Source organism: Brassica napus, chromosome A7 (assembly GCF_020379485.1).
Source record: "Brassica napus cultivar Da-Ae chromosome A7, Da-Ae, whole genome shotgun sequence".
Taxonomy (NCBI): domain Eukaryota; kingdom Viridiplantae; phylum Streptophyta; class Magnoliopsida; order Brassicales; family Brassicaceae; genus Brassica; species Brassica napus.
In genome coordinates this window covers 15,231,434-15,249,638 of record NC_063440.1, presented here as the reverse complement: position 1 = coordinate 15,249,638, position 18,205 = coordinate 15,231,434, and the positions used below count along the sequence as shown (strand labels likewise).

Sequence of the window (18,205 nt, the reverse complement as noted above, 5' to 3'; positions counted from 1 at the left end):
AGTAATTCATATTTTTTACAGCAAACTCACTACATAAATCTACAAATTTTATTACATAGTTTTTACTACGAATTGATCAAATTATTACTTTTGTTTTACTTCAACTCTAACTTAACATGTCATCAGTCTGAACCATTTTTTAATTGCATTTGCAGTTTTGATCACATTGCAGGTTTCACTCTCTACTCTTGAGGCTGTGGATCAAATATGGATTTGAAAACGCAACAAACAGGAAGTTCGAAAGTGTGAAGGACAAGGATAAATCACTTATTTATTTCGTTACAAAATATTTGATCATTTTCGTTGAGCGTATATAGTTAAGATTTGGTTTGATATGGTTTAGACTGGTCCTGAATTTCAGCTGATTCCAGTATAAAACTATTGGAGCAGAAAGGAACTTGAACACAGCACCTAACAATAAATGTAAGGGTTTTGCTGCCTAACAAGAGAGTCAAAAGAAGAAGATGTTTTCTGACTTGTGTGTGTGTGTTTCCATTGACACATTTAATTTTCAAAAGAGTTTGCTTGTGTAAGAAATTGGATGTAACATTACTGCAGCTTCTCAGGTGTGGGTCTTTTGATTTCCCTTTTCATCTCAAGAATACAAAAGCAATTAATTTATAGCTCATAACAAAACTTTTTCGAGAAATACTTTCAAATAACATTTTATTCAAAAATAGCATACAAAAGGAAAATTTTTTAAAAACCATTTTTTAAAAATTAAAAGAAATTTTAATACAATACTTAGTATTTAGGAGTTAGGATTTAAGATAAAATTTACGGTTTGAAGTAATTTAATTATTTTGTCATTTAATAAATGCTATTTTGGAGATTTTCTTCTTGATGCTATTTAAAAGCTTGTTATTTTAGAGATTTACCATATTATTATTATACTGAAAATATAAGAAAATGACAAATAAATATGTAGAATATATATATTGCTATAATTTGTAATTAGTAATATATTGTTTTCCTTTCGAAATAAAAAGACTAGCTAATATATTTTTAAATGTATAATTTAGTGTATATTTTGAAATTAATTCAGGCAATTATAACAACTACAAAACAAAATTGATCATACAACATCTAATAAATTTATAATATGCATAAGAATTTAACCATATTTTTATTTTGAAACAAGTAATTTCTTTTCAATAGCATATTAGAATGATATTTTAGAGAGACAATAATGAGCAGAACTTGTTTTATTCCTAGTTTAACTTTTATTTTTTATTCAAGTAAAATGGATGAACTAAGTAAAGTTATAATATTTTCCAGAAACTGAAGTAAATGAATGAAGTAACCGTTTTACTCTGACTAATAAAAAAAAAAATGTACTCTATGCAAATCATTTTTACTCTTTTCACCTTTTTATTTTCCTTTTTCATATATTTTCTCTATTTTGCTCTCAAATTTACAAATCAGAGTCTAAGTAAATAAAGGAAACACTGATTAGTTCAATTCAACTTTTACTCTTTTTTTTGCTTGCACTTTTTGTTCTCTTCATTTTACTCTCAAGTTTACCAATCAACTTTGGTATATAAAATTATGAAATAAAAGGTATTACTAAAAGAATTATTGGTATTAGTGGAGTTAATGTCAGTAAAATACTTTTACCGTAATAGGCTCAATAATAGACTTAATCATCTTAAATGAACTTTATAACGAAATTAAATTATACTCTAATAATATTGTATTTTAGAGTAAAAATAGAATGAGAAAAAATTACATTCCTCTATCAATACTGTAATCTTTTTTACTTTATTATAAAGTAAAAATAAAATATGGTTAGAATATTTTTATTTTAAACTCTATTCTAAAGTGAAAAATATAGTAGTCAGAAATGATTTTAATGCCACTAGAACACATAATCTTCTCCACTGCAGGCTGCAGCTACTGATCTACAAAAGCAGTATGACAACAAATCTTGACTGGCATTATAACAAATTTAAACCATTGATGTGGCTGACAAAAAAAAACCATTAATGTGTGTTAAATGCTTAATCTGTGAATGTTCACAGAATCAAACGGTACTACCGCTAACGTCCTTAATATGCTCACGTACGATACTACGTGTAATAGGTTGTTAGTTTATTTATAACGAAATTTAATTTGGCCACATGAGAATTAAGGGTGATACCTCAATAGACTCATGTTTTACACGCCAAAAATAACTCAAGATTTAGAAGGATTACGTTTTAGCCATTAATTGTTTGAATGCTAGGTTGCACAAGTTTTACATCATTAACTAGAATTTATTGAGGCTATCACCAACAACTATAAGTCGGGAATTTATTAGTACTAAAAGAAGAAATCGTGTCTAATTAAGACGTCAGAGTGTTGATTAAATGGTAGTGGGTCCCCAATGGTAGTCAATAATCAATATATCTCATGACCCATACATGCACGCTCTACGGTTTTGCCTCTTTAAGAAAAGACAGAGAAATCATAATCAGTTCTTTTTCTTTTTACCAAAGAATCATATAACCTTTCGTAAGAAAAGGAAAACTTTAACCCGTATTCAAATATAGTTAAAAAATATGAGAAATAATTAAATTTGACTATAATGAGGTCTTTATAACTTGAATTTACTAAGGATTCTACTGGTAATACTGTGTAATTACAATACAAATAACAAAATTAAAATACAGAATGAAATTTTTTGAAATCATGAAATATCAATTATTCGAAATAATTATCACTATATTTAGCATATTATTTGGTATAATATAAAATATATATGAAAAAGCTAACTTTATCGAGTTTGGTAACAAATAGTGACATCCTCTCTCAAAAATCTATACATTATTATTTTCTTGATTTTTACACTATTAACATTTGGCTAATCCACCCAACTTAACAATCATATTTCAAAGTAAGAGAAGATCGAGCTGTGATGGTTTGTCGCTACACAATATCCATACGCTTGTCCATTACAATTTTAACACAATTTCCATGATACATTATCCATTTAGTAGATTGGAATGTACATGATGTAATATTCATCTTGTTCACATGGATTACTTCGAGAATTTGGTATGCATTTTTCCTATCACAACCATTAAATTTAGTTACATATTATGCTTGTATAATTCAACTTATTCAAAAATTACTCATATAACCTTCCAATCCACAGAGATAGCACAAAAAGACCAGAAAAAACTTTTCTCTAAAATAAAAGTCTCTCTCTAACTCTCTCAGCCTTCTCCAGTTACCTCTAGTGTGCGGACCTCTGCGCCGTTGCCGTCGGCGGTCCATCTTTCCCTTATTCTTCTCTTTCCTTTTTATTTTTCCCACTGTTCTAAAATACAGTCAATTTGTAAGTTATATATGTTGTCCAGACGCTAAACGGTCAACCACTTTATTGTTTTTAATAATATGCTTGTTCACAAACCCACTGAATCTGCATTAATATTTTAAAATTGTGACGTGCACATTAAAAGCCTAGCTAAAGATAGTTAACATCGTTTGGAGTACTTGATTTATTAAGCTTAACAAGCTTCATTTTTTTACATAAACTGATGTGGGACACACATATCTCACATCCGTCATGAAATCTAAAACTAAATCAGCCAAAAATATATATACACGAGCAAAAATATTCTAATATACAACCTAATAAGAATTATAAATTTGCTTATCTTGGTGTTTATACAATAGTTTTGACTTTATATCATATATAATTAGCATAGCATGTATACATTTTTCAAAAGAAAATATCAATCGTACACTCGGCATAAATGTCCATATATACGTTTATATTTATACACTATCAAATGTCCGACTAGCGTATAGGTATTTTAGAACACTGATTTTCCCTTTCCTTTGTCTCCTCCTGATATTTCAAAGTCCTAGATCTGTTATCAGATCGAAATTTTACAGATATGGCTATGGATCTGTTTCTTCTTGAAGTCTCCTTCGCCTGAAGTCTAGATGAAAACTTGGAGAAGGGAAGGTGGTCAGAGGTCGGTTTTTGGATGGTGAGAAATGGGTCAAGATTTTATGATTTTTTTTTTACTCTCTTTGATCTAAAATTGGTGGTTCGTGGAGTCTTTTGGCCTCTTCTAATGTGGCTCTGCTTGCCGGTGTGGTGCGGTGGGTGTTGCCATGTATCCATCTACCTTGGTGTCTTGGTGTCGGAAATGCTAGTGTCTGCTGACAAGTCGGCCCTCTGTGGTTTTTTTTACTAGGACTTGCGCCGGTTTCAACACTTCTGGCGGTGTTAGGAGGAATTCTCTTACGGAATGTGAAGCTTGACCTCTCTGGTTTGGCGCATGGAGAAGTCTGGTACTCAGGCGATGCCAAACCGTTGGTTTCTACGTTTCTTTGGACACTTGCTTCCTTGGTTTCTCTCGGTGGTGGCCCTTTTTTGGATATACGCTCTCCGGCTTTGGGTGGTTGAGTATGGTTCATTATTGTTGTTGTCACTGAGTTACCGGTTGACTCATTGCTTTGTGAAGGGAATCTATTTCTAGTTCTTAGGGATAGGTCACGTGTGGAGCTCTCGTAGTTTCCGTGAGTCATGGTGGCTCCGGGTCTCTGTTGTGACTGCATGACTGGAATAAATCATCTCAACGTCGGGATGGTCTCTCGGACCTCGTCGGCAGATTGTTCCTTTTCTCTTCTTGCAGGTACTTTCAACACGACAAGTATAACTTCTTTTTTTCAGCCTGATTTTGTGTCAAGGGTTTGGGACTCAGGTACGGTCACTCGCCCTCCTTGATTTGTCCATTGCAACCTCCAGTGAACACAGTAGTTACTATGCAGAGTAGAAAATGGATGTTTCGTTCTCCACACACAGATTAACCCGGACTTGAAGACAAGGGATCTCATCTGAAGGAGAAGTCAGATTCGGAGTTGCGCCCACAACTTGAAAATGTAGTCTTGTGGATCCAACCTAAAAAAAAGTTTGCGGTTGCACCCAATTTTATTCAAATATCCTTGTAATCTCCCGTGTAATATTGCCTTTAAGGGTTTAATCAATGAAAATATATGTTAAAAATATCGTCCACAGCTTAGCATCTAAATAGGTTTTTATTTTGAACTTAATTTTTGGACACTTAAAACATATTTTTTGTAATATGTCTATATATAATAAAATTGTCTCCGTAAATATCCCATTGTTTTACATTCTCACAATAAAAATAGCAAACAAAGACATTTCTTAACTCACAAGTTTAATTTATCGATTGTTCGTGATAACTGATCCACCATATCCATCCACATGAGAATTTCGATTTAATAAGTTTGAACAGTGTATAAAATGCCTCCTTTTGTTAGAAAACTAAAAAAAAACATATTATGTTACAAACTATTTCCAAAAGTGCTTGGGAGTGCAATCAGGTACTATGTATTTCATAAACTAACAATTATTTAGTGATTAAAATCGTTTATAAAATGTTTAAAATTAATTAGTGGCACTTAAGGGATAACTACAATACAGTGAATCTACAGTTCGATTTCTGTTGGGCATCAAAAAATTTATGAATGTCGGTATCGTTGGAACCTACAAATTAGTCGGTTAATTTTGATTGCCGAACATTATGGTTAATTCAAAAAAAATTTGTCCGAGATTGATTCTCGTTCACTTATGCAGGATATACCTTCAAAACTTGTTATTGTAAGTATTTATATTGTTGCATAGTGTAAATATTTTATGTTAAATTATATAAGAAATCATACCTTAATTTTTTTTAAACCTTAAATTCTTAGACATAGTTTAATTGTTTTTTGCTGATAAAAGTTTTGTTTCTAATCAGAATTTCATTTAACTATACGTATGTGTGATGTAATATGAGTGTTTAACAACGACATGCGCAAATAAAAAGATAGTACCCTACATGCTCACCAAATTTCTCTAATATCCATAATGCCATTTTATATTGATATTTGGTGGGGCTTATTGGATTAGGGATTTCATAAAAATTTAGGTTTTTTTTCAAATCCTCCCTTATTGAATATGATATTTATAAAAACCTTTACAAATCTAAGATTATTGGAAATAGCATTTATAAAAATCCTATCAAATCTCTTCTTATTGGAAAATATGGATTTTATCAAAGGGATTCATAAAAAGTTTTTTTGGGTAATTAGAAAATATCATTTTCCCTTTAAATTCAATAAGAGAGAATACCATCTACGTAGATGATATTTTAAAAAAATCAACGAGAAGAGTTTATTGACGTGTCAGATTATTCAAAAACCCTATTCTTCTTCATTCTATTTTTACGTGGAAGAAGAAGCTTGAGTTTTTTGTTTGGTCTGAGCATTATTCCTCTCCTTGTACCTGCTGCTTATTTACATTCTATTGTATTCTTCGTCAGAAAATTAAGCAGGAATTATGATTGCATTGAATGTGAGATCCTTTGATCCGAAAGGGTCTTAACAAATCAGTAAACAGAATTGTGAAGTGTGAAATTTTTCTCTTTGTAATCTTCGAGGTACAATTCTGCAACCATAATGGAGACTTGTTCACTCTTCTTTTGGGTGTACAAAGGTGGACATCGAAAATGAAAAAAAATAAATTGGTGCTAGAAAATAGTCTGAATGGTTAATTTTGTTATTGAAATACTAAAAAATAGATCTTACAAATCCTACCAAATCCTCCTACTAAATCTCCATCAGAATCCTTGAATTCAATTAAACCTCTCAAAATTCCACAAAAACTTAAATCTTCAAAACCTTCTCAAACCCCTATTCCAATAAGACCCCCTTGATCTTAATCTCAAACCCCTATTCCAATAAGACCCCCTTGATCTTAATCACATCGTAGGCGGGAGTTTGATATACTTTTACTGTGTTTACATTTGTACAGATTCCAATCTTCCTATAACCAACATAAACTTGCTAATGAACGAATGTCACTGCAGTTTGATAGTAATCGGAACTGCTTTATCCCGTGATATGGATATATATATACATATTTTTTAATATGATATACTAGATTTTGATCCGCACTTTCAAAGCGCGGAATTATTTTCGAAACATTCCAAATTTATTTGATATAAATTTGTATTTTAATTGTATCTACACTTAAATATTACAAATAAAAAATTATATTCAATGTTTTGAAATCCGACCTGACCCGCAGTTAAATTGTCAAATTCGGTAGTTCATATGTAATCCATTTTAGTTTTAAAAAAAACGGTTATTTAAAAATTCTATAAAACCCGTAACAACCGCTAAAACCCAAGATCTGGTTATCGGTTGAGCTGATAGATGACCCAATATGTAATCCGGTTTGGTTTATTATTATATTTAGAGTATTGTAATATATATTCATGAACGTTCAGATGAATAATAAATATATTATGAAATTGATATTCCAATTTTAATACAATTTTAGTCCAACTAAAATTCTATCTTGTTAATGGATTAATATTTGAGTGGATGCATACTAAAAATAAAATAGATTTGAGCATCAATAATATGTATACGTCTATTACAAATTAATGATTTACGTTTGCAAAAAAATATAATTGTTTATTTAGTTAGTTTACTTTTGTTATTCACATATTATTAGATACTTTTTGATGTTTTGTCTATGGCTTATTTTAAATTTTAAATTTAATTTCATTATCCGCATTAGAAATGTAAATATTTATTATTTTAATTTTGATATATATATTTATTATATTTAGTTCTTAATTTTTATAATTTATATATATAATTATATTTTCAAACAATTAAAATATTGACTCTTACTTTCTGGCTTCGATTTATGTTAATGTAATGTTTTATGATATATATGTGTTAATATATTTGTTCAATTGGTTTATATTTGATATATATATTACATGTTTTTTTGAGTAACCCGTAAAAAATATATTCATTAAACTATCAATAGTAACATGTTTCATCATATAATTACTATTAACTAGATTTCCACCCGCACAACCGTGCGGGTATATATTTTCACATTTATATATAGAGATATTTGTTTTACATAATTATTATATATTTTTAATGTTACTCACATATTTAAATGTTTGATTATGCCAAATATAATAATTTTATAGTTTTTATGCTGTAAACTAAAATCATCACATATATATATGTTGCTTATTATATATTTGTCTTATTGAATTTGCGTTTGATTACTAAACTAAATTTTTTAATGCATGAAACAACATATATGAAAACAATTTTGTATTTAATTTATTATAATCATGATCCGTAATTCAAATCGCTAGATTTTTTAGTAATTTTTAATGTTTATTAATTTTATATAATAAATTACTGTATATTAAAAAGTTTAAGATAAGTTAAATTTTTACACATGTATTATATAGTTTACTAATATTAACCCGTTCTACTAACATATTATATTTTTAGCATAAATATTTTATATTTATGAAAATAAAATATGTTAACTTATCAATTTAAAATAATTTTATCATATTTTCTTCAATATAACATTTTTATTTTAAAATGATAGATATTATTATAAAATTAATAAAATAGGATATAATTTTATTCTTTTAGTAACATTTCATTACTAATTACAAAATTAGTTAAAAATATTTATATTCAATTTATGACAATTAAGATCTTATTATAATTTTTTTCAAGAGATTTGTTAGAATTTTAATTTTTTTTTAAAAAAAATTAAAAGATATAAAAGATATTATGATTAAATTAGTTAAAAATATTATGTATATTAGCATTAGTGATATACATTTAATATAAAATTTAAATGATGGTCCAAATAAAAATATCACTCATCAAAAAATCATAATTTTTATTTTATTAGAAAACAAATTTGAAAAAATAAAATAAAAATAAATATTTTGTTCTAACAAAATCTTTAAAAATTATTAGTAAATGTATTTGTGAAATTAATTAATTTCATTTTATTTAAATTTTCGTTTATAAACCAAAACTATATTCAAGTTTAATTTCTAATTATATTTTATGATAATTTAAATTAAAACTAACTAATTTTTGAAAGTAAATTTAAAAAAATTCTAAGAAGATTTAAAAAAGATTTTGTTAGAAAATTTTAAATATATTCATTTGTATTTCAAATAAAATGATAAAGATATTAAAAGATATAATAATGAACTTATGTAAAATATGATATTTTATAGGAATGGTTCAAACTAAAAAATCACACATGAAAAGAAGCCGTGACTTCTGTTTTAATATATAAGATATTTATTTTATAATATATATTTATATATATTTTAATACTCTAACTATAAGAATTATATTTTTATGTATTTGGTGAGGGTTTTGAACAATTTTTTTTTTTGGTATTTGGATTAATATATAGTTGTATATATACGAATGAATAGATATATATATATATAATTATTTATTACATTAATAACTAAAATATAATTGATTAGTTATTTGAATTTAGAATTAATATAAATTAAATTCATTAGTTATAGATTAGTTAGTTAGTTCCTTAATTTTAAGTATGATGTATATTTAATAATTAAATTAGATATGAGTAGAAATAATATGAAATATAATTAAATATAATGGTTCAACTTAGACTATTTGTAAGTAGATAAAAATTGCTTATGTTTTAATAGTATTGATTGTTAAAGAATATGAAATGACTAGGGTCGGCCCGCCCTACGGGCGGAATATTAGTTATATTTTTATTTTATCGTGAATCTTTGATTTTAGATACCATTGTTTATATGGTAAATTAACTCTTAGATTTTGCTAATTGTCTTAACTTTTTGGTATTTTTTATTTCTAATTCAATAAGCATTGATTTATCATGGTTGGCAGATATATTAATTAATTAATTAATATGAGTGTGATATAATTTACTTAATGAAATATATATTTTAATGAATCACATTTTTTTTAAATATGTTTTGAGAGATAGAAACAGTCCTGAAAAAATATTTGTACGACTCCGTTTTCTTATTAATTGTAACAACGTATTCACAACAATTTACTTTCATAAAATTTTCACAACAATTTCAACAATTTATTTTTGAAATTATATGATGTCTAGTTATTATAATATTATAATATATTTTTTAGATACTCTCAATGTTTATTTCACTTTAATAAAAATAAGTAAAATAATATTTTTAAAACACTACGGTCTAATCACGTTATAAATATTAAGTAAAATGAACTTACTTCTGTCTCTTAGATTTGTTCATGAAATAAACTGTTTTTTTTTTCTTTTTCTTTATACAGTTTTTCTTAAAATTAATGATTTAGACGATGCAAAAGAAATAACTTATTCATTTTAACTAAAATTATTTCAAAATAGAAAATCTGAAACTGGTGGAATTTTTTTTGTATCCCACTAAACTGATTTACTGTATATAATACTGGTGAATTTTTTTGTAAGCACAATTTGAATTAGAGAAGAAGTGATCTGTTAACATATTTTAAAAGGCTTGCAGGTCACGTGTGCAGAGGATGCATGGTCATGTTTCCAAATTTATAAGCACTTCAGTTATTTTCTCAGCTATACATCTGCCTGCAGTTTCACTAATGCTCAACCAAACACATTAACAAATTTGAACGATAAAGAAGAAATTCATGAAGAATCATGAGACATATTTTTGTAACAGAAGGAATGCTCTGCTCAAGATGAATGTACCAGAATCATCAGTCACCAACACCATCCAAGAATCATACGGCTGCGGAAGAGGAAAAGATTCAAATAGTTCTTACTTATAAAAAGTACAAAAAGAACATTCCAGGGTTATTGTTCGTGTAGACAATGAGATGTATCCCAAAAATTGAAGAAACTGCAAGAGTAGATGATTAGATAAGATCATGAGTTATACATACAGTTGAGAAACATGTAGTGGAAGATTGCAGGAGATATACAGAAGCTCATCTTTCAAAACCTTAAAACATTACAAAAGATGCAGATTTGTGACTTACCGAGACCAAGAATTGTAAAGAGGTAAGCATAAGGATTGAAACTGTGATAAGCGCCACCCTTCTGCAATAAAGAAGATGACCTGTTACACTGTTTTCAAGATTTAACATAAGGATTCGTAACAGATGGGTTGTTCTTACACGGAATTGAGAACGTCTCTTATGTCATTGGAGCTATAGAAGAATTCAGTATCTCTCCAATCTGCTCGATTTCAGTTTGGACATTTGCAGGTAGAGACACCTGAAGAACCTCCAAATGCTTTGCTGAAGCAAGTTGCTCTGAAATAGCTTTAAGCTGAGAAACCGTGCTATCCGCTTGTCATATGACATTTGCTAAATTTAACCGCAGAGCTGAAGAGAAATCAAACTGAAATCAAGAAAAGAAAACAAAAACTGTAAAAATGTTGAAACTTATTGATCATTTCTCAGATTTTTTTTTTTATTTTGGAATCAAACTTGGGGTTTATCATTTTCATGAAAATTAACAAAAAGAGAATGTAGGTGAAGAAGAAATAGATAAAATGTCGAAGTTTCACTTTGCTTTCCCAGAAAAAAAAAGCCTACTCAAGAACCAAAAAGTAGAAGAAAGAAAGTTAACCTGTGGGAGGCTGAGTAGGTGCGAGTTGGTGACTACGAAGTAAGCTGTGCGGCTTCTTTGTGGATATAGAGCGGATCTAGATAGCATGCTTCTGAGAGGATTGGATTGAACTGATGAAAGAGTTACCTATTTATACTTGAAGATTCACGCAATAGAAGTAATGGGGATGCATTCAATGACAGATCGTGTTGAGAAGTGGAAAGTTGTTGTTAATGATGGCGTGAATTCAACCGACTTTGATCGTGTTGAGAAGTGGAAAGTTGTTGTTAATGATGGCGTGAATTCAACCGACTTGCTGTAACGTATCCAAATTTTTCTGACGGCAGTAGAGAGAATTCAATAAAATACCGGTTTGCGTTCAATTAGGGTACGCTGGTACTCAATCGACTAACAGAACACGACTGTGAATCCATGGCGGTAGCATGACCATGATTAGGACGACGGTGAGAACCTTGACTTCGAGACCATAAGAGAGACAACTTTAGGTTTAGAGATGCAAGGCCCAATACATTTTCTATTCAGGCCCTTTAAGCATATAGAAAACGTGCCATAAAACGTGAATTAAAAAGCCCATCAGAAGAGGAATAAATGAAACGGTGAGTTTCAGTCGTCTGGGACAGGTGTCGCGCGTATAGCATTTGAATATGTGACCTGTCAGCTGATGTGGATAGCCTGGGAGGGATACAAACCCTTCTTTATATATAAAGATTCCTCATATTACCTTCAGACGATTCCAACGTGCTTGTTATTACTTTCTTTTCTTTTACCGTGCATGCATATTACCTTCACATGGTTCCAATATGCAATCCCAGTTTTTTCTTACAATTAACTCATTTATTAAAATAAAAATAAATAGAAAACAAGTGTTTTCTCCTTTGGAAGTATCACAAAGGTCCACGCGCATTAGATTTGTGAGTGACAACACACACAGTGACAGAGATACACATCTATATGTGTATATTTTTTGTTTGACATACACTTGTGTTTTTCTACATGTGTGTGGAAAATATCAGCATATATGCAAAATATAAATGGGTGGTAATATAGTGGGGGTAGATGGAGACTATGGTCTATGGTATATAGTACATCTAATTAACTACTGCCACCTGAATCCTACATTTGACAAAAAGAAAGTTTCTGCTGTTTCTTCTCTTATTATAAAATGATCTAACAACTAAGAAAATGGAGAAATAAAGATTTCATTCTTTACCTTTGAAGAAGCCAATAAACTAATTTGACACCGATTAAAAATCAAGTTACGCAATCAATCAACTTTAGTTTTGGATTCTACAAATAAGAAACAAAGTTTCTGGTGATTTTATCATCAATTCTAAACATCTTCTTTATATTATATAATTTTGATATATAAATCAATAGAAAATAAGATCAACAACACTAACTCATAATTCCTAAATATAAATCGTATTTCGATGTGGATTGTGAATATATATAGATATTGTGTTGAATTAGTTAATTAGTTAAGTTATAGGCATTTGAGAACTTATGTTGATTTTGATGGTACTAGATTTTGCATGCGCTTGGCAAACAACCTTGGCATGGTCTGTTTCAAAACATTCAATCTATAAACTGTACTAATCACGAAAACATCAAAGCTTTATGCACTTTCGGTTTATCTAATTTTTGGTTACTTTTATATAAACAAGAGACTTGCATGTTATACGAAGAAATCTAATTTTCTACTAGTTAGAAACTTGGGAGTTTTTGGATTGGAAGACTCGAAATGATTGGATAAGTGTTTCAATTCTTCTAAATATATGTCTTAGGTAAAAGTTAGTAGTTTGACAATATCGACTCATGTCTATATTTAGTCAAATATCAATTTTAAATGATGCATAATGCATGGGAAACATATAATACACTATGCTTATTGTTAATCTTAAATTTCAAGGCAGTGACACCTACATGACATCTATATAATATACTTCTAATTTGATAATAATTTCGTAAATTACCTAACTAAGTTGCGTTAATTTTTTTTTGCTAAAGATTACAATGCATGTTGACTCCTAATTAATGAGTTATTCCCCCGTAATTATATTAATTTTTTCAGATATATAAATACAGCGTATTAATTAGTTCAGGAAGAACTATAACTATGTGAGTGTGGCCCATGGAATATGGTTCTCAAATTATTAAGAAGAAAATTCATTTGTGAATGGGTAAAGGCAAACCAAAAGATACTTATTCGTTACCAGAAAAAAACTTTAGTTAGTACCTAAAAAATCAAAGAAGCCTTTTTTCTTACTCAATATGTCCAATGAGCTGACCAATTTCCACCAAACTTATCCCTACTATGTCCCCCAATTAAGTAATTAATTAACTTCTGCTAAAATATGAGCTAACATTATCCTTCAAGTCTTTGACAAAAAAAAAATGAGCTAAAACCAAATAATAAACATCTTTACAAGAACATGAAGAAATTGGAGTTAATTTCATTATGGGACACAATTTTCTCTTTTTTGACATTTTAAGACACAGTGTGCTGGAGGCACACTTTCACAGTGTACGAAACATCTTTTTGACTCATATGCCCTTTGCTCAACGATAGAAAAGAGTGATATAATTGTTTTAGCTAAGCATCTGAAAAGTCAATTTGTTATATAGTTAGAAAAAGTAACTTGCAGATGTACTTAAGTACGTGTATATAAGAAAGTGTCCACCATTTTATTTTTTATTTTATGCTATCGTTGTTTCTTTTATTTCACTTTTGTTTTCTTTTACTCTTATCTCAAAAATTAAAATATATAAAATAAATATAGTTAACATAATAAATTATACATAAGATTCTTTATCTTTCAACATCCATTTCATATATATATAAACATTTATATAAAAATGTGTGGACATGGACATGAACCTAAATTTTTTAAAAGCAGACGTTCTCAATCATAAAAAATAAATTTGTGGATAAAAAATGGTGGACAAAGATCTCAATAAATATGATAAATGTAGGATATATAATTTGTTGTATAGAACGAAGAATTCAAAAATTGTAAACATAATAATTTATTGTTGTGGAGAGAGAGACGTGACTAAATCTGTGGACATGGACATGGATTAAATTTGTGGATATGGACGGAATCTGTTGATAAAAATTTGTAGACAAAAACGTTTTCATTACTTCACAATAAAGAGATTCGTCTAAAGGAGAACCACAGAACCAGACTGTCGTACATATATATTTCGGTGGAGGATTCTCGAGAGTTCCCAAGTCGTGTAGATGAGATTACACAATCAAACTCGCGGCGGACCTCTGGTTTCATGGTGTTCTATGGAGAAATTGAAGATGAAGAAGAAGAGGGTTCACGGAATTAGGGTTAGTAAACGAAGGGACCATCAAATTGGGGAAAGTAAATCTGAATCTGAAAAAATAAAGTTGGAGAGAGAATATAGATTGGTTTTTGAAAACTCAAAAATCAGAAACTGATCAATCGTTTTTTTAAGAAGAAAAAGTGACAGCTTAGTTAAGAAGGATTGTGGTAGATTGAGGACATATAGGACATTGCATAAAGAGAAAGTGTGCCTCCAGCAACAAGTGATCTATTGTGTAATTTGAAAGACAAAAAGTGTCTTAAAGAGTAAAAAATTCAAGAAATTGATATGGTTGCGAGAAGTAGAAAGATAGCCTTGTCTTTATTGTCGCAGCAGATATGGACTTCCTCACTCGATCACTTATCACGTGTCGTTCTAAGCCTCTCGGACGACTGGTGGTTGCAACGTGCATTTCGTGATTTTTCTTACGTAGTTGACGTGTAACTATTATCTATATTTACCAAATTAGATTTTTTTTTTCCATCTACTAATTTATTAAGGGACTAAGCCTAAACGGATCCAACAATAAAACAAAAGCCCAAACGAAAAGGGCCAAACTAAAAAAAGAAACAATGGGCGAAGCCCAGCCCGTTAACAAAACGGCTCCAACCTCCTCCACGCGTCCAGAAAACGCGTGTGGACGTCCACGTGTTGAAGCCCACCCCTTCCGAGAACACGCGTCACCTGGTCACACCACCGCGACCGACACCGAGAAGACATCGCCGGCGAAGACGAAACCACCTATAGTTTCGACGGAGCACGCCGGAATCTGAGACCATCTCACCCATCTGTTTCGCCTGGACTCTTCAACGGAGAGCTACATCGAGACTAACTCGAGATCTCCTATAGAGCCATCGAAACCACCGCTAATCGAAGAACCACATCCAACTCATCCTCCTTCACCACTTGGAACCAAGGGTATCAAATCGACATCAATCGAATCACAACTGCGAGATTCAAGAGTCAATTGAGCCAAAGAAGTACAGAAGGTCTTGATCGGACATAATCGGAATAAGCCGGAGAAGGCGAAAACAACCGCCTCCCGGAAAAACAAAAAGCCGGCGAAGAAGAACTGGAGAAGCTTCTTCTTCCCAGAGACAGAACCCGATGACCGGAAAACAACTATACCGGAGAAAATCCGGCTAACCAAACCCATAGCTTCTCTCTCCTCTGTGTCGGATATGAACGAGAGAACAAAGCTGAGAGAGAAAGTTTTTATATAAATTCATGTTTATTCAGTATTCGTTTTTTTAAGTTTCTTTTCTATTTATGTCCATACATATGATATATAAGAAATTGGGCTGTATGAATATGAAAAAAAACACTAATTAATTATATACCAATTTTCCTAGTACGTTTATACCCGGCTTCATTTTGATATAATAATTCTATTTTACCCCTTAACGTAACTGAGGAAACTTGAAGAAAATAAAAACTAAAACTTTCTAATAATTACCTGTCAAAAGTTATTTGTGGCTCTTTGATATTCATCCATCTTTTGCAAATATTTTTCTTTTATTTTGAGAAAGGTGAATCTGTTCCTTCTTAGATTTGTAGGATTGTTGATGAAATTATCTATGTAGGATTTTTGGAAATATTTTATGATCGAAAAGTTTCTCCCAAAATTCTAACTTTTCTGTTTCCAAAACCGTCCGTCGCAGTTACAGCCGATGCGGCGAGGAGCATCACCTAGGCCAACGACTTTGCGGCTCTGTGCATCCATCTTCTCAATTTGAAATTTTTCATTGAGTGAAGACGAAACGTGAAAATTTGTAAATTTTGATTTTGCGTTCGAAGACGAGGAAAGAGATGTACAAAGAATGTATTTCTATACTATTTTATGAAATGGACTAGATTGTCTTTTCTTCAAATTTGACTATTCTCTTATTTTTCATGTTTATTAATATATAATGTATTATTTACTATGTTATATTTCATTCGATGCTTGAAAAAGAGGATTCAATTTTCTTCGTTGTTGTTTCATGTTCTAATAATATGAGCTTTGTATTGATGCATGTACGTGTTTTATATTGATGTGTAAAGAGAAATATCATACTAAACATAAATGGAATAGAATTTATTATAACATCAAATAAAACATAATACTATGTGATGTTGAATATAATTATATTCATACAATATTGTCTTTTCCATCTCTTTTCTCTAATGTCGTTAATTTTCATTTATTTTTCTACAGTCAATCTTAATTTGTGGTCATCATTAACTTCTTCTGTGCAATCATAGACATTTTATCATTTCACAAATATGTATTATTTTATATTGATTTTGTTCCATTCTATTTGAGTTTAAGATTTATACTTGAATTTGAGGTTTATAACTGGGTTTAGTGGTTAAGATTTAGGGTTTAGTATTTGGAAGTTGGAAGTTGATATTGAGGTTATCATTAACTTATTTCATGTAATTATAGTCATTTCATCATTTCACCAATATGTACTATGCTACTATTTATTTTGTTCCATTTAATTTGGGTTTAAGGTTTATATTTTAGTAATGCTTCATATCATGTACTATTCATATTTTGATATTTGGGTTAGGGTTTATATTTCCTTTTGAGATTAGTGATTAGTTTTTTGGGTTTAGTTTATGTAAGGTTTGAGATGAAGTTTAGAGTAAGCACTAACTCATTCCATGTAATCATGGACATTTCAAAATTTGAATAATATATGCTATGTTCTTTCGTTTGTTACTATTCTATTTTAATAGTGATTCATATATACAATATGCATATTTTGATATTATAGACGAATGGGGTTGACATTTGGGGCCAACATTACCACAATTCATGAAACCATAACCATATCAAAATTTGAGGTAGATGATAGATTGTCTGTAGATTGCAACTACATTTTTAAGTTTTCTATTCTACATGCATCATGTAAAATAGAAATGTATCTACCTAGTATTTTGCAATTTGAGTTTAGTTTATAGAATATTTGAATTGACATAAGATGAGAGTTTATATTTTCATGTAGAGTATAATGATTATTAAATATGGTTTAGTTTATGGAAGATTGAGATTGCAGTTGTATTATGGTTCATATGGTTTATTGATCAGTTGATAGAGTTTTGTTCATATTCAAAGAAATTGGGGTTTCTATTGATGTTGGCGGTTTAGGGAGTTGTGTATGCTTAATTTAAGGAAGTTTTGGGTTTACATTGTATTAGGGTTTACATTTCTGTGTGGTGTTTAGTTCTTAGTTGATGGGGTTTAATTTATTTCGGGATCTATACTGTTTTTTCATATAGAATAGCAAGTAACTTCTCTTGTCCGTTATGTTAACATAAGTTATGTAACGCATATAACTATATCTACTCGTGTTGCATCATTTTCTTACATCTTGTGTGTTAATCAAAGTTGGACTACGCGCACGTATAGTTATATGT

The 18,205-nt window shown here is 29.8% G+C and overlaps 1 long non-coding RNA gene across 2 annotated transcripts; it reads right to left on the bottom strand.

Moving 5' to 3' along the window:
* Positions 1-10,198: 10,198 nt before the first annotated feature.
* Positions 10,199-12,072, bottom strand: LOC125576550. 2 transcript variants are annotated; one of them, XR_007314984.1, is made up of 3 exons: positions 11,468-12,048; positions 11,011-11,236; positions 10,199-10,933 (listed from the first exon to the last, which is right to left on the bottom strand). It is a non-coding gene; the product is annotated as an uncharacterized LOC125576550 (long non-coding RNA). The 2 variants fall into 2 exon arrangements; XR_007314985.1 differs by having other exon boundaries at positions 10,199-11,236; positions 11,468-12,072.
* Between the last annotated feature and the right edge of the window lie 6,133 nt (positions 12,073-18,205).